Source organism: Benincasa hispida, chromosome 8 (assembly GCF_027475165.1).
Source record: "Benincasa hispida cultivar pf3 chromosome 8, pf3_genome.v1.1, whole genome shotgun sequence".
In the NCBI taxonomy this organism is placed as follows: Eukaryota; Viridiplantae; Streptophyta; class Magnoliopsida; order Cucurbitales; family Cucurbitaceae; genus Benincasa; species Benincasa hispida.
The window spans coordinates 26,271,753-26,294,444 of record NC_143485.1 but is presented as its reverse complement, the minus strand read 5'-3'; the positions used below and the strand labels follow the sequence as shown (position 1 = coordinate 26,294,444).

The 22,692-nt window shown below is 32.4% G+C and overlaps 1 long non-coding RNA gene and 1 pseudogene across 1 annotated transcript; both read right to left on the bottom strand.

Annotated features, from left to right (window-relative positions):
- Positions 1-2,979: 2,979 nt before the first annotated feature.
- On the bottom strand, positions 2,980-3,708 carry LOC120083991 (secreted RxLR effector protein 161 pseudogene; annotated as a pseudogene).
- Positions 3,709-19,731: 16,023 nt separating this feature from the next.
- LOC150034462 (uncharacterized) lies at positions 19,732-22,206 on the bottom strand. The gene is made up of 3 exons (XR_016531556.1): positions 21,780-22,206; positions 21,533-21,598; positions 19,732-21,371 (listed from the first exon to the last, which is right to left on the bottom strand). It is a non-coding gene; the product is annotated as an uncharacterized LOC150034462 (long non-coding RNA).
- Between the last annotated feature and the right edge of the window lie 486 nt (positions 22,207-22,692).

Sequence of the window (22,692 nt, the reverse complement as noted above, 5' to 3'; positions counted from 1 at the left end):
GCATGTCTAGCGGCCCAAAGACACACCGTCAAACATGAAACTAGACCTGTCGGTCCTTTAAAATAAAACATGCATCAAGGCAAGACGATAAACTGCCCTATTGGTCTAATCAAGCAATACATAGTTTCAGTACTGTTTAGAATTTCAAACATGCTCATAATACTCATAACTGTCATGCAACAAGTATATCACAACGACAAAATCATGCTTCTAGAGTTCATTAATTAACTTTAAAAATCTAATCTAGGCCGCTTGACACAAAGGCACCGGTAATAGTACCACTTACCTCAACTTAAGCCAAGGACAGTTATCTCGACAACAAACTTCAACAATTTACTTGAACTAAAACCAACGAAAGGACCGAACAATCGTAAATCCTGCTAGAAAGCACGCCACTGATCTCCAAACTTCAAATAGTAAATGTTCAAAAACTCGTTTCCCTTGTTGGATAGTGATCAGAAACACTCCCAAACTTCAATCTAAAAGCGAAACATAAAGGATATCAACCAATTTGGGCCAAAAGCTAATGGGTGTTAAGAACCTCCAAGAATTCTAAAACTTAACCAAAATATCAATTTCAATGACAATGGTATCAGCAGCGGTAGCAATCATAGATAGGCAGCGGGTGTTGCTGTCGGACGACATAAATTATTTAGGCTAGCGACTTGTAGTGAGGGTCTTGCATGAGGAGGGTTTGTGAGAGTGAGAGAAGGGGAATTTCTAGTTTTATAGATTTTATTTAGCAATGATTATGAACAAAAAATACCTTCAAACAATGATCCAACCGTCCAAAATTAAACTCTATATGTCTCGAACATACTGACCAAATTTAAGTACGATCCAACGGTTTAAACTCTGACAATGACAATTTTGTGGAAGCTGACACTGAAAAATCGAATGTCTTTCTCCCCGATTTTTTTGCCTCTTTTCACTCCCATTTAATTTCGAAAAATCTCAATTCTTTTATATTTTTTTCAAATTTTGAAAAGATAAATAAAATATTTTATAACAACATATCCAAATCTCCAAAGATTCTATTAAATTAATAAATCAATTAACTTTTCAAATTATCTTAATTTAGGCTTCAAAAACCAAAATTAGATGGCATAAGATCCATCAATTTGATATAAATTAAATCCTTCCAAATATTTAAATCAATTCAAAACCACATGAAATTAATTATCTCCTTAATTTTTTTTTTATAAATTAGCTCTAAAATCCAAAATCAAAAGGAAGCAAAATTCAATATTTTCAAGATAATTAGTTCGAATATCTAATCAATTAAATTCAATTTAACCAATAAAAGTTTTTCAATTATTTCAATTTAATCTCAATTTCCCAAATGAAAGAAAAATTTAAACTTAATAATTTTAGATAATTAACTTAAATTTTTCTGAAATTCGGGATGTTACATTTTCCCCTTCTTAAGAAACTTTTGCCCTTGAAAGTTCAAATCCTTAAAGGCTCGTGATACTTAGTACTTGTCTCATCCTCATGTTTCCAAATTGCTTCTTCAGATCGATAATTCTGCCAAAGAACTTTTAATTAGCACTAACTCCACGTTTCAGAAAGTCTTCACCTCCTACCATGAATTGTATAACTTATCTGAGATAATATCATGTTACTCTTTAATCTTAAAACAAACACATATCACCATTTAGACCCTTCTATGCACGAGTCTAAAAACCTCACTTAAATGAAACTCTTGAAGTCCCCATATACTGTATAGCATTTGTCATTCCAATATACATCACATAACCTCATAATAGTTGTAACCATTACCTGATGCCAGTTTCAAAGATAAAGACCTTCATGATTGCATACATCTATATTGAGAATATTCATACTCCATAAAGTAGGTCACCTCACTGTCCATGCAACAAAAAACATATCTCTCATGGCATCTCAAGTCTAGGATTTAGAATTCGGATTCAACACCTAATTTCCCTGACAATCCCCTGCAACCGAGATACGCTATCATATTCAATCCATAATAGTTGATACAAATTCGTGTGAATCATCTTTCTTTCCTAATAAACAAAGTTGGTGTGCTCCAAGGCAAAACATTAAGGCACATATGAAACACTTTGCTAAATGGTTCTTGTATCAGTGTTAGGCTATTCCAATTCTACTAAAGTCCTTCTATGAGGAGCCTTAAGGATAGGAGTTACTCTCAACTCAAGTTCATCTCTAGTGTTAGGGGTCATTTTGGGAGATTAAATTTACTCAACCTTAGTACTCATATAGCTTGTTTCTTACTTGGAGCTAGATTACTTTCACCTTCAAATCAAATCGATGGCTTCATTAAATCCTTGTTCTAGATATTGGTGTCCACAATCAAAACCTCTAAACCTTGCTAATACCTTTCAACGTCTTTCCCCTCTTTAACGAGGCCTTTCCCCTTCCATTTCCATAGTTTCTAGCAACTATTGCTACTAAACATCCTTTCATGAAATGTTATTTCCTCTGACTCCACTATAATTTGAAGAAGATTGCTAAGCACTCTTCCAACGCGTGATAGTCTAGCTTAATCAAATTCTCATGCTAAAACTGTGTTCCATGACCAATAGCTTAGGCAGGATATCCATTCAACCAAAAAATACTAAGATCCATAGTTCCAAATAGTAATGAGATTGTTCATACCAACTCTAAAGGTTCGTAAACATATATTTCCTATCTTGGAAACCAAACCAAACCAAACCTTTGTTCTTAATCTCAAAACATTAATTCCTGTTACTTTCTCAAAAACAACAAAATATTTCTTAAATCCTTTCTTCTTCCCTTATCTTTTCCAAGACTATTAATAAGGAAAAACTGAATATATCAGTAAAGGGAAAGAAAAGTCATTTTCCCATCATTTCCTCACCACCAGTATTTATACACCAATAATGTAACTGAAAAATCAAAACTAACAAAATCTATACAACAGAAAATATAACAGAAGCTTAACTAATCCAAAATTACAACTAATATCCCCCCTCAAGTTGGACCATATAAATTGATTATACCCAACTTGCATAAAATGGAAAAGTAAGCAGGAGCAGGTAGAGCCTTTGTAAAAATATCAACGAGTTGTCCCTTAGATTGAACAGGAAAAAGTTTAAGAGAACCCTCAACAATTTCTCTTACAAAATGACAATCAAGCTCTATATGCTTAGTTCTCTCATGAAAAGCTAGATTAGTAGCAAGATATATGACTGCTTGATTATCACAAAAGATTATACATAGTTGCACAATTGGGAAACACAAATCTTTAAGTAAAGAAGTCAACCAAACAATTTCACAGGCCATGGAGGCAAGTGCTCGATATTCTGCTTCAATGGAAGAACGAGATACAACACTTTGCTTCTTAGATTTCCATGAAACAAGAGTGTCTCCCAAGAAAATACAAAAACCAGAAGTGGATTTTCTTGTGTCAGAATAAGATGCCCAATCAAAATCCGAAAAAGCCTGCAATCTAAGAGTTTTTGTTGGAGATATCAAGATACCGTGCCTCGGTGATGACTTCAAGTATCTTAATAGATGATGAGCAGCTGCAAGGTGTGTTTTACATGGAGAAGCTACAAACTGACTTAGTTTTTTAACTGCAAAAACTATATCTGGCCGTGTAATGATGAGGTAGAGAAGTTTCTTAATCAATCGACGATAAGAAGAGGGATCTTTCAACAAATCAACATCCGACTTCTTCAACTTGGTATTAGGATCCATAGGAATAGAAACAGGTTTAGCACTTATGTAATGACCGGATCCTTACACATTATGATCCGACCGCTACGACATGCATACTTAGACTTTTCTATCATGATATGAGTTTTGGTGAAAATTTCAAAGAACATATCTAAATTTATTAATTAGATAGAAAAACTATATAAAAAGTTTATTTATCAAAACACCAGGATCCATAAAACATTAGCGTGGTGGTACAAAATGCATGTGCCTATAATAGTGAGTTTGATGGTTGGCCATTTGAGCAACGTCCAATTCTGTCATCTACGTTGTGTCCTTACCTACAAAGTCTGTAAAAATATAGGGTGAGTATATAATATACTTAGTAAGTAGTTCTCACGTAGGGTAGTGACCAAATGCACAATCACAAGCAACATGTCATGAAAACATATGGTTGGGACCGAAAACGTATAATAACATGTGGTGGTCGGTTATGCTTCCAACATAAATCTCTCCACCCTGATAGGAAGATGAGGACCTAAGAGAACTAACCCATCTGATGATTAGCGGGTCATGCAGTCAGTAGGGCCAGAGTTGCATCCAACATCAACCATTAGCATAAACGTAATATTGGACTAGAGGGGTGCAACCATACATACCCTGTTAGTCCCTAGCATAAACATAACGTAAGATTGGGCCTGGAGGGGTGCAACCATACACGCCCTACCAGCCCTGGAAGCATAAATTTCTCCGCCCTGATAGGAAGATAAGGACTTAAGCGGAAACTAACCCATCTGATGATTAGCGGGTCATGCAGTCAGTAGGGCCAGAGTCGCATCCAGCATCAACCATTAACATAAACATAAGATTAGACTGGAAGCATAACTTACACCTAATTAAAACTTAATTTTAACGTAATCGTGAACAAACATAATGCATGGGGTCCCTTGTAGAGAAACGTGTTCTAAACATGTAATACAATATAACAATTAACATAATCATGCAACATAATAAAGGTATACTACCATAGAACATTTAATGAGAGTGTGAGATAAACTACTTACTGTGATCTAGTTATTCCTTATTATTCTTTATGATTTGATCAGTAGAGCTTTCCCTTTTTAAACTAGAAGGAAATTTGGGCAGAATTTGGGTAGCACCTTACCCGAGCTTTTCTCTTTTAGCCTCACATAACTTTCTCACTCACACTTACTCTTTCACACGATTCTTTGTTACTGAGATTTGTTTGAGAATGGGTTAAATCTTCAGGCAAAGGGTCCTATTTATAGTAGTTTTTAGCTCTTCTCAGTGTGACAAATCATCCTACATGTGGCTTCTTTAAAATTACTTAGGGTTTAAGAATTCCTCTCAATAAGACACCTAATCTTGGCTAACGTTTTCCCTTACATCATCATTCTTTGTTTGTATTCAACTTTAGGGTTTTTCCATGTATAATCTATAAGATCATGGCCAAATTCAATGCATAATCCATGCTTCTGTCCAAATCTCACTCTCTTTGTTCTCAGAATCTCGCTCTCTTCAACTTTCTCGTTGGTTTGGCTCTCGTGACTCTCGCTCTCGCTCCCACTCTCTCCCATTGTCTCGTTGAGAATCTCGCTCTCTTTGCTCCTGCTCTCTCCAATTTTCTCTCCACGCTCGCTCTCTTCAATTTTCTCTCCAATCTCGCTAGTTTTCACGCGTGGTTGCCTTCACTGCTTGTGGATTCCACTTTCTCTTTTTAACTCTTTCAAATCTTAAGAGTATATGGGCAATTAATTCACCTCCAATTATTCCAATGAGCAGTGCCCAAACAAAAAGTTATCTACTGCCCGTTGTCTCCTGAATTAGCTAGCGTCCAACTTCTAATTAATTCTCCCTGATTCTTCTCCCTTATTCATTATTTTTGGATAATGAATAAATTTCCTTTTTTTTCCCTTCTAAATTTCCACCCGATTTTCCTATTAAATTTATATATTTTTCATTCTTAATTATTTATTTTATTTGTTTTCCTGCTTTCTAAATTAGGGTTAGGGTATTACATTTACCACCCCTTTAAACAAAATTTCGTCCTGCTTAATATTTGACACCTGTATGCGTACAAATCTGGGTCGTTACAACTTAACAAGCCAGCCTCTTCCAACAATTGAAAAGTATAGTGCCTCTGAGAAAAAGAGATACCTGTATGGGATCGTGCTAGGTCGAGGCCTAAGAAATATTTGAGATCACCAAGATCTTTGAGCTTAAAACGACTGTGCAACAATAACTTGTGTTGATTTAGCTGTTGTAAATTTGCTCCTGTGATGACTATATCATCAACATAAACAAAGAGGGCAATAAAAGAGTTACCTTGACCTCGAACAAACAGAGAATAGTCAGCTTTTGATTGAGTGAAGCCTAGCTCAATCAAAACATCAAAAAACTTGGAAAACCTCTGTCGCGAGGCTTGTTTCAAACCGTAGATGGATTTTTGAGTTTGCAGACAAGCTTACCATTTGAATGAGAAGAACCCGAAGGCTTGTAACCAAGAGAGAGATCCATATATAATTCCTCAAACAAATCACCATGGAGGAATGCATTATTAACATCTAATTGTATGAGATTCCAATTATGAGAGACACCCAAAGTAAGAAGAACGCGAACAGTAACCAACTTGGCAACAGGAGCAAAAGTCTTAATGAAATCCAATCCCTCTTGTTGAGTATAGCCCTTGGCAACGAGCCTTGCTTTGTATTGTTCTACTGTCCCATCGGCTTTGTGCTTGATCTTATAAACCCATTTGCAACCGATTGTATGTTTTTTTGGAGGTAACACCACAGCATCCTAAGTATCGTTATCTTCCATGGCCTGAATCTCAATTCTCATAGCCTCCTTCCAATGATAAAAAGGGATGACCTGATGGTAAAATTTGGGTTCATAATGAGAGGACATAGCCAAGGAAAAAGCTCAAAAATTTGGGGATAGATTTATATATGATAAGGCCGCAGATATGAGATAACGAGAGGAGGAAGAAGGCAAGGGGGTTAAGTGAATGAGGCTGCAATGGTAGTCTTGTATGTAAGAAGGGGGCTTAGAAATGCGATGGGATTTTCGGATTTCAAAATGAGAAACATGTGGATGGGATCGAGAGATGTTAGGCTGTGGGATGGAAGGAGAAATAGTCAGTGCAGAGGCAGGGGTAAGGGGCGGATTAAGCTATGAAGTGACAGGACTAGAAGGCTGTAAAGTTGGTAAATGAGGTGATTTATTTTGGTTTATAGGGAGTGCAGGGCTAAGGGAAAGAGAAGAACTTGCATCACTAGGACTGTCGATGGACTGGTTATTGGTGAAGGAAAAGTAATAGGAGTAGGGGAATTGGTAGGAGTGCTGGATAAAGAAGCCTACTCATAAGCCTACTGTTGGACAATATATGGGCTGAGAAGAAAAATCGACAGCCACTGATTTGGGTAAAACAAGGTTAGGAAGAAAAACCGGTTGTTCATTTGTGGAAGTAATTTTATGAAAGGGGAAACAAGATTCATGGAAGACAACATCCCGAGATATGAAAAACCTATTATTTTCAATATCAAACAACTTATAAGCTTTCATACCAAGTGGATAGCCAACAAAAACGGCAGTTGTGGCACGTGGTTGAAACTTGGTTCGGCCATTCTGTAAAGTAGATGCAAAACATAAGCATCCGAAGGTTCGAAGAAGAGAGTAATCAGCAGTTGTGCCATGTAAAATTTCATAGGGAGTCTTCTAGCTTAAGAGAGGTGATGGAGTACGGTTGATGAGGAAGACTGATGTCAGGATACATTCACTCCAAAAATGCAAAGGCACTCGAGACTGAAAGAAAAGGGCTCGACCAACATTCATTATGTGCTTATGTTTTCTCTCAACAACAGAGTTTTGCTCTGATCTTCCCACATAAGAAAACTGATGAATAACACCCTTCTGAAGAAAAAATTTAGTAAAACATAATTCGAGGGCATTGTCTGAACGAAAAACTTTGATTCTTTTATTGTATTGAGTTTCTACATACGCAAAAAAATGTGGAATGATAGAAAGAACATCAGACTTATTTTTCATAAAAAACACCCAAGTGTATCTACTATGATCATCAAACAAAGTAAGAAAATATCTATAACCAGCATATGAATATGTAGAAAGAGGTCCCCAAACATCAACATGTATAGTGTCAAAAAGAGTGAATGCTCGATGATTGTGTGATTGGAAAGCTAATCTCTTCTGTTTGCCAACTGAAAAATTTCACAAGGATGTGAATGATGTAATGAAGATGGTATTGACAAAATGGTCTTTAAAGCAGATAAACAAGATAAAGAAGGGTGGCCAAGCCTGGAATGCCACAACTCAATCGAAGATTGTGAAACAACATTGATAGTAGACGAAGCATGCACAAAATCAACAGCTTCATATGGATTCTCCAGGAGATACAAACCATCATGTAGTTTACTTCTACCAATCGTCTTCAAAGTGGATTTGGCTTGAATATCACAATATCCATTGGGAAATTGAACAGACAGAGAGTTATCAGACATGTGAGCACTTATAGATAATAAATTGTATTGAAATTCGGGTATAAATAGCACATGATGAAGAGTTATAGACCGAAAAGGACAAGTGAGCTAGCATAATGAACTGGTATGTATGTTTTGTTAGGCAAAAGGACAGAACTAGCAAAAGGCCTCAAATTAGCAAACATATGTTTTTGAAAACATATATGTGTAGAAGCACCGGAGTAAAAAATCTAGCCCCCGAAAGGAATATTGGAAGAATAAGTACCTGCTACATGATTAATAGCATCATTGTCAACCTTAACAGCAGCAAGTTTGGACTGAAGCATAGTAAGTATATTATGACACCGAGTAAGGGTGTCATTGTTGAGGTTAACAGAGGATGTAGGTGTTGTGGGAGTAGTATCAACAGTCGAGCTTGCAGTAAAAGGGGCATCATTTGGAACCTTATGAACTTGATTAGTTGTTCTGTTTCTTGGCTTGTAACTGGGCGGATAACCGTGCAACTTGTAGCATTTATCATTGGTGTGGCCAGAAATGTGACAATATGTGCAAATAGGACGATTCTTGTTTTGCTTGGATGAATTATTGGTATTGTGGTTAAGCTAGGACTGGGAATTATTTTCAGACTTGTGGACGGCTAAAGTGACAGTAGCTGATGGTCGAGCAGAGGCAGAAAGATACTGTTCTTGTTGAACAATTACGGAGTAAGCCTTATTGATTGGTGGGGAAGGGTCCATAAAAAGTATCTGGGAACGAGCATGGTTATATTCATCATTCAAACCTATCAGAAAACACAACAAATATTCAAATTGGATGAAGTCATGAGTGGATCGAACACCACCACAAGTACATTTACCACATGTGCAACCCGGTTGATAAGAAATATATTCATCCCAAAATCTTTTAGTTTTGGAAAAATACATAGTTGCTAAATCTTGTTCTTGTTTCAGATTAGACAACCCATGTTTTAATTGAAAAATACGAGGACCATTCCTGAAACCTATCTTGAAGATCAAGCCAAATCTCCCTAGCAAAATTGGTGAAAAGAATGCTGGATGAAATTTGCTTTGAAACAGAGTTTAAGATCCAGGCAATCATAACATTGTTATTTCGAATCCAAAGAGGAAGGAGATCACCTATGGGCTGAACGAAAGAGCCATCAATGATGGCCTAATTTGTTGCGAAATCGACAAGGCAAGAATCATCAAGCACCTCCATGTAACATAATTGGTGTTGGTGAGAGGCTCAGTGACAAGAAAAAGGTTGGAGGTATCGCTATGATGAAGGAAGTAAGGGTTTTTATGAGAAATGGAAAAAGATTCTTGGTTGGAATTGATAAAATTAATTGATGAGATAGACGGCGTTGGAATATTTACCGGAATATTGCCCGAAAAACTGATTGAAAGTGGTAGAAGATCGGACAAAGGAGGAGTGGGATTCATGGCTAATTGGCGTGCGAAGGAAGAAGACGAAGAGAAAGTTTTTAAAAAACTTCTGATACCATATTAATAAGAAAAAACTAAATGTATCAGTAAAGGGAAAGAAAAGTCATTTCCCATATTTTATCATTTCCTCACCACCAATATTTATACACCAATAATGTAGCTCAAAAATCAAAACTAACAAAATCTATACAACAAAAAATATAACAGAAGCAAATCTATATAACAGAAGTTTAACTAATCCAAAATTACAACTAATGAAGACCACCAAATCCAGGAGGCTCTTTTTCACTTTCCTAATGAAATATATTTGTACCAAAATATGTGACTATTCGAATTCCCTTTCACAATCTACAATCCAACAACCTAAGTAAGCTATATATATATATATATATATATATATATATATATTGGAATAATGCCTACTATAGTCCAAAGTTCCAAATGGTAATAAGAGGTTCCTCCTTTACACTAAAACCAACGCCTTGTATCCACCCATATCAAGTTTTAAAATCCAAATCATATTTAACTATTTGGAAGTGTTGAACATATTAATTTCCATTTACCTCTCCAAATTTTTTTTTTTAAAAAAAAAAAAAAAAAAAAAAAAAAAAAAAAAACCTTTCCTTAAATACTTTTATTTTTCTTCATATTTATCATTGCTTAACCCAACTACTTGAAGGTGCACTTTTCACTTTCAGAGTGAAACATAATCCCTAAACCAAGACATATGACCCTTTATAACCTTTTACATAAATCTAAAATTCTATTCTAAACTTGGAACCATAATAGTGTATCCCCACAATATAACATTGCTTTTAAACTTCAAAATGTTTATCCTTCCTTTTGGTATAGTTAATTAATCTTGAACCTTTTCATTGCAACAAACACATAGTTCAAACCCAAACACCTTAAGAATTTTTCAATCCAAAAACTCTCCCATCTAAAGGCAACTATAGTTCAAACATCTTGGCATTCCTTGACCAATTCATCTTACCTAAGTCTTGTAAAGAGTTCCTCATACTATCGCTTTATGCTCCATCTAGTAATTCTTCTTCTTTTTAGGCACGTTACATAAAGAACCAAAACACCATACATTACTCGGTCCACCAACTTCGATACCATGAAAGTGATCATGACCTATTAACCCTTTCAAAATTTTCCTTGGAACATTTTTTACTTAATGTCTAGTAATCCTTAATAGAATTTATAGTCTCTTTTTTACATCTTTCTTATCTTATAAAGAAACTTTAATCTCGTAACTAAGAACGTGTGCCTTGTGATAAAGTTCTTTGTAGCACCACTAGTTTTATTCTCGTAACGCAAAACTTAATATTATTCCCCAGTGAATTTCCAATTCACCCACCTTATTCTATAGCTTAACCAAATACATCCATTTCTTTCGTTCATGTCATAAGTGCATAACACTTCATAGTTCTATCAGGTTTTAATATCCCTAAACAGAAATATATGTCTGTTTCTAACAGTCCGTCCATGAATTAAACTAACGCCAAATGGCCTTATTATGATCCTTCTTTCTTTCCATAACACAAAATATCATCTCATATTAACTTCTTTTAGGTCGTTAAACTAGCAATAACAATCAGTCAATACATAAAGCTTAGACATGAAGCCTTTTAAACATAATTTCCATAAAACATTTAATGAAAGAATATACCTGGCGAGGATGAAGGATCCGTGAATAGCCATAAGGGACACAAAACGAAGACTTACATCATAAGTCAGTCTACAAAACCTAAAACTTAGGCTCTGATACCAACTCTAATGATCTAACCTTTCGAGTACCTGAAAAAGACCGTTATAACTAAATACACATTTAAAACCCATATATTTTGTTCAAAAAAAAATCATTAAAACAATAAGAATAGTTTTTCCAAAATAAACTCGAAAACAAATAAATAATAAATAAATAAAACTTTTGTCCGGGGCCCCTAAAATAATGAAGAAAAAAAAACTTAAATCGATAAAATTTTGACCAACATCGAGTCTCAAATCAAAACTTTTAAATAGCTTGAAAACGTAAACTGAGCGGAAGCGATTTACATGTCCCATATGGCACGATTGCAGGTCCTTCTCGTCACCTGCCGGTTCATTCCTATCCTTACCTGAAAAACATTAATTAAGAAGGTTGAGTATAAAATACTCAATAAGTGATCCCATTACTGGAATTAGGCTATGCATCCACGAGCAAAGAATGATGGGCCCGTGACTCAAACAACTACATCTATCTTAAATGATGAAAATAAAACAAAGGACGTAATGTCTTGCCTTGACTTGCATGTCTAGTGTCCTGATGGCACACCATCAAACATGGAAAGTTAACATCAACGTGAACATATCGATTCACGCATGTCTAGTGGCCCGTAGGCACACCGTCAAACATGAAAAAATTACATGAATGTGAACCTGTCGATTCACACATGTCTAGTAGCCTGAAGGCACACTGTCAAACATGGAAAAATAACATGAATGTGAACCTGTCGATTCACGCATGTCTAGCAACCCGAAGGCACACCATCAAATATGAAAAAATAACATGAACGTGAACTTGTCAATTCACGCATGTCTAGCAGCCCGAAGGCACACCGTCAAACATGAAAAAATAACATGAACGTGAACTTATCGATTCACGCATGTCTAGCGGCCCGAAGGCATACCGTCAAATATGGAAAAATAACATGAACATTAACCTGTTGATTCACGCATGTCTAACGGTCCAAAGGCACACCTCAAACATGAAACTAGACTCGTCAGTCGTATGAAATAAAATATGCATTAAGGCGAGACGGTAAACTGTCCTATTTGTCTAATCATGCATCACATACATAGTTTCAGTACTGTTTAGAATTTCAAACATGCTCATAATACTCATAATTGCATGCAACAAATATATCACAACGATAAAATCATGCTTCTAGAGTTCATTAATTAACTTTAAAAATCTAATATAGGTCGCCTGACACGAAGACATCGGTAATACTACCATTTACCTCAAATTAAGTCAAGGACAGTTATCTCAACAATCAACTCCAACAATTTACTTGAACTAAACCAACAAAAGGACCAAATGATCGTAAATCCTGCTAGAAAGCACGCCATTGATCTCCAAACTTCGAATAGTAAATGTTCAAAAACTCGTTTTCCTTGTTGGATAGTGACCAGAAACGCTCCCAAACTTCAATCTAAAAGCGAAACATAAAGGATATCAATCAATTTGGGTCAAAAGCTAATGAGTGGTCAAGAACCTCCAAGAATTCTAAAATTTACCCAAAATATCAATTTCGATGACAATGGTATCAACAGCGGTGGCAACCATAGATAGGCAGCAGGTGTTGCTGTCGAACGACATAAATAGTTTAGGCTAGCGGCGGATAGTGAGGGTCTTGCATGAGGAGTGTTTGTGAGAGTGAGAGAGAAGGAGAATTTCTAGTTTTACATATTTTATTCAGCAATGATTACAAACAAACCATATCTTCAAACAACGATCCAACCGTCAGAATGATCAAATTTGAGCACGATCCAATAGTTCAAACTTCTACAATCAACAATTTTGTGGAAGTTGCCGCTGAAAAACCGAATTGCTTTCTCCCTGATCTCTTTTCACTCTCATTTAATTTCGAAAAATCTCAATTCTTTTGTTTTTTTTTTCAAATTTTGAAAAGATAAATAAAATATTTTATAACAATATATCCAAAATCTTTAAAGATTCTATTAAATTATTAAATCAATTAACTTTTCAAATTATCTTAATTTAGGCTTCAAAAACCTAAATTAAATGGCATAAGATCCATCAATTTGATATAAATTAAATCGTTACAGATATTTAAATCAATTCAAAACCATATGCAGTTAATTATCTCTTTAATTTTTTTTTTAAGTTGACCCTAAAATCCAAAATCAAAGGGAAGCAAAATTCAATATTTTCAAGATAATTAGTTTGAATATCTAATCAATTAAATTCAATTTAACCAATAAAAATTTTTCAATTATTTCAATTTAATCTAAATTTCCGAAATGAAAGGGAAATTTAAACTCAATAATTTTAGATAATTAACTTAAATTTTCCTAAAATTCAGGATGTTACACTAACACTCCTTGGAATGAGGAGTTGTACGACTTCGACGAGATTTCGAAAGAGAAGTACCATTCGGAGTGTGCCCAGGAACTCTTCGCAAATTTCCAATGCTTTGTTGCTGTTTGGGAAACAAAGAACCAAGAAAAGGTACCACTAAATTTCTATTTGTTAATTATAGTAAATAAGTTATACATCCATATTCTCATATTATTCTATTTTTTCGTAGTTTTGTTGTTGTGATGGATAACAAATAACAAGAAAAGAGGGACCGTTCTCTTTAAGCGAAAAAAGTGGTCCACTGTTGAATTTATGAGTTTACTTTTTATTTACTACTAGTTTTTTTTTTTAATATTTTCTTATATTTATATTATGCTAGACATACCATTTTAATGTTCTTATTTATTTTTGTAATGGTTATTGAATTCAGGAATATTTATATTTTGATGTTAGGAATTTCTTTACCTATAGTTTAATGTTCTTATTCATATTATACTAGATCTACCATGTTAATGTTGTCTTTTATATTTTAAATAATATTAGGTTTTGTTAATATTAGAGTTTTTAACATTTAGACTTTTCTTTAAAAAAAAAAAGTTTAGTATTAGAGTTACATTTTCTAGTACAGTTTAGTTATATGAGTGATTTTTTTTTTTTTTTTTTTTTTTTTTTTTGCATTGTAGATATTATATAGGGCTAGATGCATAAATAGAATTTAAGCCCAAAATAATAGAATATGTAGTACAAGGATAAAATAATTGCATATATAGATCAAAAAATGGTAAAAGACTAAAAAACCCATGCCTAGCCACCATTTTGTTCGCTTCTTCCCGATTTTCTCAAATTAAAAGCTATCAATGATAGTCACTGATAGCTGCTATCAGCTGCTATCGCTGATAGCTTCTATCAATTGCTATCGATGATAGTTGCTATCAGCGATAGCTTTCAATTTGAGAAAAATTAATACAATCTTGAAATATTGGCTTTTAATTTGCTATCAATTATTAGTAGCTATCATTGATTCACTTTCATCAATTGGAATCAACGTTGAAATATTACTACTTTAGGCTATCAGTGGCTATCAAATGATAGATTTATAAATAGTGATCAACTTTGAAAGAAGACCAACAATTTTGATTACCATAGTAGTTATCACTAATAATCTTTTATCATGGCTATCACTGATAGCAGCTATCAGTCGTTATCACTGATAGACTTTCATCAATTAGAATCAACCTTGAAATATTGACACTTAAGGCTATCAATGATAGACTTCTATAACTGGTTATCACCTTTGAAAGAAACTTGATATATAGATATCACCTAAGTTTTATCACCGATATCACTAACATAACTCATATTGTGGTTATCAGTGATAACTTCTTTCACTGATAACATCAATAATAAGATGTTATAAATGATCTCACTGATATCATGCTATCAGTGATAGTTCTCTATCATCGATAACGTGCTATCGGATAGCTTCTATCATCGATAACATGCTATTATTATTAGCTTCTATCACTGGTAACATGCTATCAGTAGTAGCTTCTATTAATCATAGCTACTGAACACCTTTTTGCCCCTTTTTTGTCCTCCCCAAATATTTATAAGTCTCTTTTCTTTTCGATGATAGATTTTATCACTGATAAACATGCTATTAGTGATAAATTATAGGTATTCCACTTACATTTTAGTTTGAGATTCAACTTTATTAATTCAATTCACTAAGTTTCCTATCAATGATAGATTTCTATAAGTGACTATTAACTATGAAAATATAATAAAAGATTAAGCTATCAATGGTAGAAAATATTAGGCTATCACTAATAAACTTTCATTTGCTATTTATATTTATTATTTGTTATAATAATCAAACTTGATGATTGGCTTGTTTGTATTAAGTCACTTATGAATTGAGTACTTTCAAGTCCTGCATGTGGAATTCAGCCTCATAATTCTTGTGAAAGAAAAAGGAAGAAGAAAAAAATTCAAATAAAAGAAAGAAAAATTTTAAAAAATAAGAGAAAGGGAAGAAGCAAAAACTGAAAAAAAGAAAGAAAATTAAATAGAAAAAAACGAAGCAAAAATAAAAAAATGAAAGAAAAACTAAAAAAAGAAAAAGAAAGGGAAGAAGCAAAAAACAGAGAAAGAAAAGAAAAAAATAATAATAAAAGATAAGGGAAGAAGCAAAAATCGGAGAAAGTGAAGAAAATAAAAATAAAAAAAAGGAATAAGCAAAAATCGAAGAAAAGAAAATTAAAAAAAAAAAGAAAAAAGAAAGAAATGAAAGAAAATAAAAAATAAAGGAAAGAAAAAGAAAGGAAGAAAAGAAGGAAATGAAAGAAAATAAAAAAAAAAAAAGGAAAGAAGCAAAAATCGGATAAAAGAAAGAATTAAAAAAAAAAAAAAGACAAGAAGCAAAAACTGAGAAAGAAAATAAAATGAAAAAAATGAAAAAGGAGGGAAGAAGCAAAAATCAAAGAAGAGAAAGAAAATTAAAAGACTAAAAAAAATGTATACAACAAGATAAGACAAGTGAGGGCAAAATTGGAAATTAAAATAAAATCAAAGATTGACTAGGCAACTCATTCATATTTGCAAATATTTTAAAGATGTAATATATTTTTAGATTTTTTCTCTTATTCTACTATGTATTACAAATATTCTATTATATATTAGATTTTATATTAGTGGTTTAGGGTTTAGTGTTATTTTGAAAAAAAAAAGTTTAGTATTAAAGTTTGTTTTTTAGTTCAATATTTTTGTAATTCAAGTTATATATATATATATATATGCACATTTTATGTTTAAAGTTTTCTAATACAAAAATTTTACTATTCTTGTTTTTTTTTTTTTTTTTAATATTATGTTTTTTTAGTAAGTTTTAAATCTAAAAAGCTTAGTTTTTGTTTTTTTTAATTAAAAAATTACTAATTTGTGTGAATTTCTTAAATTTATTTTTTATAATATTCATTTTTTTTTTTTTTGTATTTAAGTTTGATGTTTGTAGTTTTTTAATATAAAGGTTTAGTACTTTTGTTTGATTTTAATACAAAATTACTAATTTGAGAGATTTTTTTTAAATAATTTATATATATATATATATTTTTTTTTTGGTATTAGAGTTTTTTGGGTTTAGGGTTTAGGGTTTTTAATACAAAAAGGTTAATATTAAAGTTTGATTTTTTTAGTACAATATATTTGGAATTTGAGTTTTCTTTGCATTTTATTTTTATAGTTTTTTAATACAAAAAGTTTAGTATTCTTGTTTGTTTTTAATAATATTCGATTTTTATAGTATTAGTTTTTAAATTTAAAAAGTTTAGTGTTTTTTGTTTGTTTTTAATACAAAATTACTAATTTGAGTGATTTTTTTAAAATATTTTTTGTAATATCCATTTTCTTTTAGTATTAGAGTTTTTAGGGTTTAGGGTTAGAGCTTTTTCGATACAAACGTTTAGTATTTTTGTTATTATTTAAGTTTGATATTTAGTGAAATAATTGGTACACTACTACATAAATTGGATTAGGTGATATTTTTCTAATGTCAAGTAAATGGTATACCTGATGCTTATAATGTTGGGAATGTCTTAACTTGTAGTTCGTAAATATTGTTAACATATTCTATTTATCAATAAAAGTATTATTGAATATTTTTTTCAATAAATTGTTATTTGATATTGCATTCTATTATAAAAATCTAAATAAAACCATGACTACAATATAAATACTTGCTTTATGTGGGCACATAAAATAGGATCAAGTTTTAGTAGATAGCCAAAATGGTCCATAAGTATATGGATGGGATTGGATACCTCATCCTCGTGATTCTATTGGATGCGGCCTATTTTGTATATGGATATAGATAATGTGATCCCAAAATTATTCCTATAACGGAATGTGAGTGGGGGCATCCTATGCAATGAGTTTGCATAAGATCGGATCTCAAAATAGTCACTTTTCTTTATAAATGATCGTTTACGGTTAAAACTGACTATTTCAAATCCAATGACATAGGGTAACTCAATCTTAATCCTGAGCTAACTATGAATTCCTATCTATTTGGGATTATCCTTTAATCTACATAGGTAAGAGTAGTCCATCAACACTACTCAATAAGCCTCCCATTTTAGGATAAGATCGGATAGATAGCTGGGGATATAGTTTTGCAAGATGAAATTCTCTCCTACCCGACTTAGGGTTAGCAGATAAGTTGTTCCCTTAAGTGTTGATTCTTGATCTTGAACAATGGGGCTCCACCTTCTCATGATCGAGAGTGTCATGGTTTATAAGTTGGTCTATAAACCAATTGTTCAATGAAGGATCAGTGGGAGCTCAAGGAGCAAGATGTATTTACAGGAGTAAAATGGTAATTTTGACCTAGTTTTAAATATGAACGACCTATGAAGGATCGACTTACCGATTATGGTTAAAATGGACAGAAATATATCTACAATGAGGAGAGTGTAACTATCGAGCTATAGTGGTGTGTCTCGGTAGTTAACGAATATTGATTAATTCAGTCTAAAGAGTTTAACCAATTAATCTCAAATCGTTGGAGCTCATGATCTGTAGGTCCATAAGGTCCTTCTACTAGCTTGTAAATTAGATCTTGGATTAGTGAATTGAGCGGATTCGAAATGTTCAAAATCGAAATTAGAATTTTGAATTTGAAGCATTCAAATTCAATTTAAGGTTTGGTTAATTATATTAGATATAGTTAACGAAATTGGAGAGTTCAAAACATTTAAATAATAATTTAAATATTTAATGAGGTGAAATATAATATTTAATATTTGATATTAAATTGAATTAATTATAGTTTAATTAATTATCCAATTTAATCCAATTTTGAAATTAGTATTCAAAATTGACAATTTGATTAATTAAAATTTTGGATTTTTTTTGGAAATTCAAAATTGTAAAACTTAATTTAGAATTTTTTTTTGAAAAATCAAGATTAAGTTTTAAAAGTAATCAAATTTTATCAAATTAAATTGGATTTAAATTAAAAAGAAAAAAGAAAAAAAGAAAAAAAGAGAAAGTAGGAAAATCCATGGATTTTTCCACTTAAGATTCCACCTCATGGCACTTCAATTTCAATGAAACTTGAAGTGACATCAACTTTACAAAATGATTTGCATGGTCTTTATCAATAAATTGAAGTATTGAACTTCAATTTGATGTTCGTGCAAGTATATAGATGCTAAAAATTTGAAGGAAACAAAAAGGTTGTTGTTCTTCTCTCCAAACCCTCTTCATTTTAAGTTCAAATCCTACTCAATTCAGTGTTTCCACCACACAATCCAAGCTAGAGAATAATAGAGAAGGTCTCTGTAGTGGTCCATTGCTAATTTGAAGCCTGAATTCATAGAGAATAGCAGTGTTTTGAAAAGATTCATCAAAGGTAATGTGTTCATAAAACCCTTTCTAGAAAACTGTTTCTTTGCATGTTTTAAAACTCAAATTAAATGTAATTAGAGTGTTTTTTTTATTCTGATTTCTTCCACTGCATATTAGTTTATTCTATCATATAAAGCGCCGAGTATTCGGCTGTCAAGTATAATGTGATAACTTGATTATGAAAAAAACATCAAGACAAATGTTTCTTGATATAATTTTCGTATAAAAAAAGATAATACATTTGACATTGGTGATATGTCAAGTTTATTGATTCTTAACATTAATTACGTATAATATATGATAACTCTTCTTGTTTTTTATTTGTCAAGTGTATGTCTTTTTTTCTTTTCCAAATTAAATGTCCTGATTGATATTCTCATTTTCTTCCTTGTATTTGAACAAAACAATTATATCAACCAAATAAACATTATACATTTAAGATCTATCATCTTAATATATGCACTAAAAATTCAATATGTTCAAATTACAACAATATTTCTCTTTCATATCTACAAGCACAAAATAAAATCTCAATTATTGCTTTTGTATACAAAACTCAACTTTCAACAAACACAAAAGTGACAAATTGTTTAATAAGTAACCTCTCAACAAAGTACATTATTTATTCTATACATTGAGTTTTGAAGTCTAAAGATCGAGAATTAAAGGTCAAGCAAGTCATGTTTAAGCAAGTCAACCTGTAAAATTGAATAAATGGCGTAACACAAAATTTCAAAATATAGAAATAAGTATTAAGATACAACAATGACAAGAAGTCACGCACAAGGAAAAATGTACGTGATTGGCTTACTTTATGCAATGGAAAAATATCATACTTGAAACTTAAAAAATATCTACAACTTAAAGTTAAGATTTACTGGGATTTCATTTATTCTCTTTTGACCATATCCAGCCCCAGGAGAAACAATTACCTTTCATTGCAAAACGAAGGAAGATGGGAGAGATTTGAGAAAATATAAATAAGAGGAAGAAGATTATCAACAAATCAAACATATGCTAGAATTTAAAATAGAAAAATGTAGATAACTTTCATAACTTTCAAGTGAAAGCGACTTGACACAATTGTAATCCCTCTATAAATGCAATCAAAGTACACATTTAATAGAAAACTAATATAGAAATCAATGAATAGAAGAGAATATTGGACGCCCAATCTTATCTACAAGCAATAAAAAGTTTCTATGCATGCAACACTCATTCCCACAACTAAGTAGTAGCACAACAAGTCTAAGTTCAACAGAATATGAAATGTGTTAATCTTGCTAAAACTTAATCAAACACATAAAAATTTTACTAAACCATAATAACAAATAGTTTTCAATAGTTGAGAATATAATTCAAACACTTAAAATCAAATAAACTAAATTATGAAATCCAATGTCGTACTCTAAAAGCATTTTTCAAAACTAAGTGGTAACAATCTTTCATAGTAAAAACTTTTAGAAGTAGAATTTTTTAAATCAAATTTTATAAAAATTTCAGCAATCTTTCCCTTGAAAATTTGATAAACCACACCTAAAAGAGAAAAATACACTCCCAAAATATTTGTTTAAAATCAACAACCAAGTGTGTCTCACCATACACTCTTCAACAAAATCCAGATCACCAGATAAGAAACACATCATTAGAATCAAATAAGAGAAAACGTGCAAGTTTTCATCTACAAATAATTTGAATCTAAGGTAGCCACTCTAGTTACAATTTTTTTTAAAAAAAAATATGATAGCAAAATTATAAATAAAAAAAATAAGCTTCTCCCACAAAAGTCTAGAATTATACCCAATAATCATAAATCCAATTTTAAGTTCAACCCTTAGGACCTAATTTCATCCACCAAAACAATCAATTAACTCCAAATAGATTACCCAAAGAATGGTTTGATTCAAATGCCACTTCAAAACTATAACTAAGTAATCCAACCAACAAAAAGTTCAATAATAATGGTTACAAACCCAAATTTCAGCAACTATGTGACAATTCCAAAAGAGTTTCAAGGCCTTGATACCTATCAAAACGTCCAAATATCGTTAACTTTATTGGACAGTAGCTCCAATCCCTTTAAATCTTTGAATTGAACATCAAAAATTGAAAATAACTCAATTATTAGACCAATACTTCAATGGGTAACAAAGAACGGTTAATACTAACCTCCAAACTTATCAAAACCTTGTCAAGATCGGTCTCAAACCTATTGGACAACAACTCAACTCCTTCCAACACTTCAATCTAACACCAAAAAAGTGCCAGGTATTACTAAGTCAATATCAAAACTTATTGAGTGTTCATAAATCTTCAAGCAAAACTACCAACACCGACCAAAATATTGTGGGCAACAATGGAACAAACCCAATATCCAATAGCAAATCATATATACCTCATATACTTACCGAAAATCTTACCGAAATCGATATCAACTTGTTGGACAACACACTAATGTTCTCCAAATCTTGAATCTAAAATCGAATCACAAAGAGCATCAATCAATTTGTATAAAAAACTTATGGGTATTCAAAAAATTTCAAGAAACCCACTACATCATCAAATCATCCATTTCAGCCACATCTCCACAAAAATCAATCAAACAAACAAATCCTAAACTAACAAACAAATCATCAAATCATCCATAGCACTTACAAAATTTGACAAAAATTGGATGGTTGCTGACTAAGGGCGGAGTACATCGGCAACGAGCTACGACAGATACGCGACGTATTGGCTATTAGGATGGTAGATCTAAGGGCTAAGAGAGAAAGGGTTGGATTAGGTTGGAGAAGAGAGAGAGAGGGCGGAAAACTCATCTCATGGCTAGCAATCGAGACGACGTCGACCTTCAACGACTGAACAGCAATAGATCTACAGTTAGATGCTTCTTTGGTTGGCGGCTGAAACAAACTGCCAGCGGGTATGCTACTAAACACATTAATGGAATAGACAAATGAAGAAAAAGTAAAAAATCGTGAAGAAGAGGAAGAAAATGTGAGAGAGGAGGGTGGCTACCTAAGAAGGGAGAGATGAAAGAAAATTAGGGAGAAGTTGAAAGAGATGGACGGAAGTTGAAGCGTGGGATGAGAGGGAAAATGAAAAAGAGGAAAGGTGTGAGAGGGATGACGAGCTTTGATATATATGAAACCCTTTAACCATAAATTTACTTGACATTTATAAAGCGTCAAGTAAAAACGAAATGAAAAAATCCAAAAAATTCTGTCAACCTCCGCTTATTTTCATTAATAAAAACGTCAAGTACTCAAAAATTCCAAGCGTCAAGTAATGTGGTTTTTGTAGTAGTGGTAATGTATTAGAAAATGACAAACATATATTTGGAATGTATGTTGTTTATAAATGGTTATATGATTGATGGTGTTGATGGAGTTGAATGTGACCAACCAGCATGTGGGGATTTTAGCATAAATGTGAACAATGACCTTATTTTTGAAAAATTCATTGAAATGGTAGGGATATCACTTGGTGTAGATATGGGAGCAAACCAATTAAAAAAGGTATATAGACATCCTAATCTAATATCATTAAGATAAGTAAGGTTTATGTC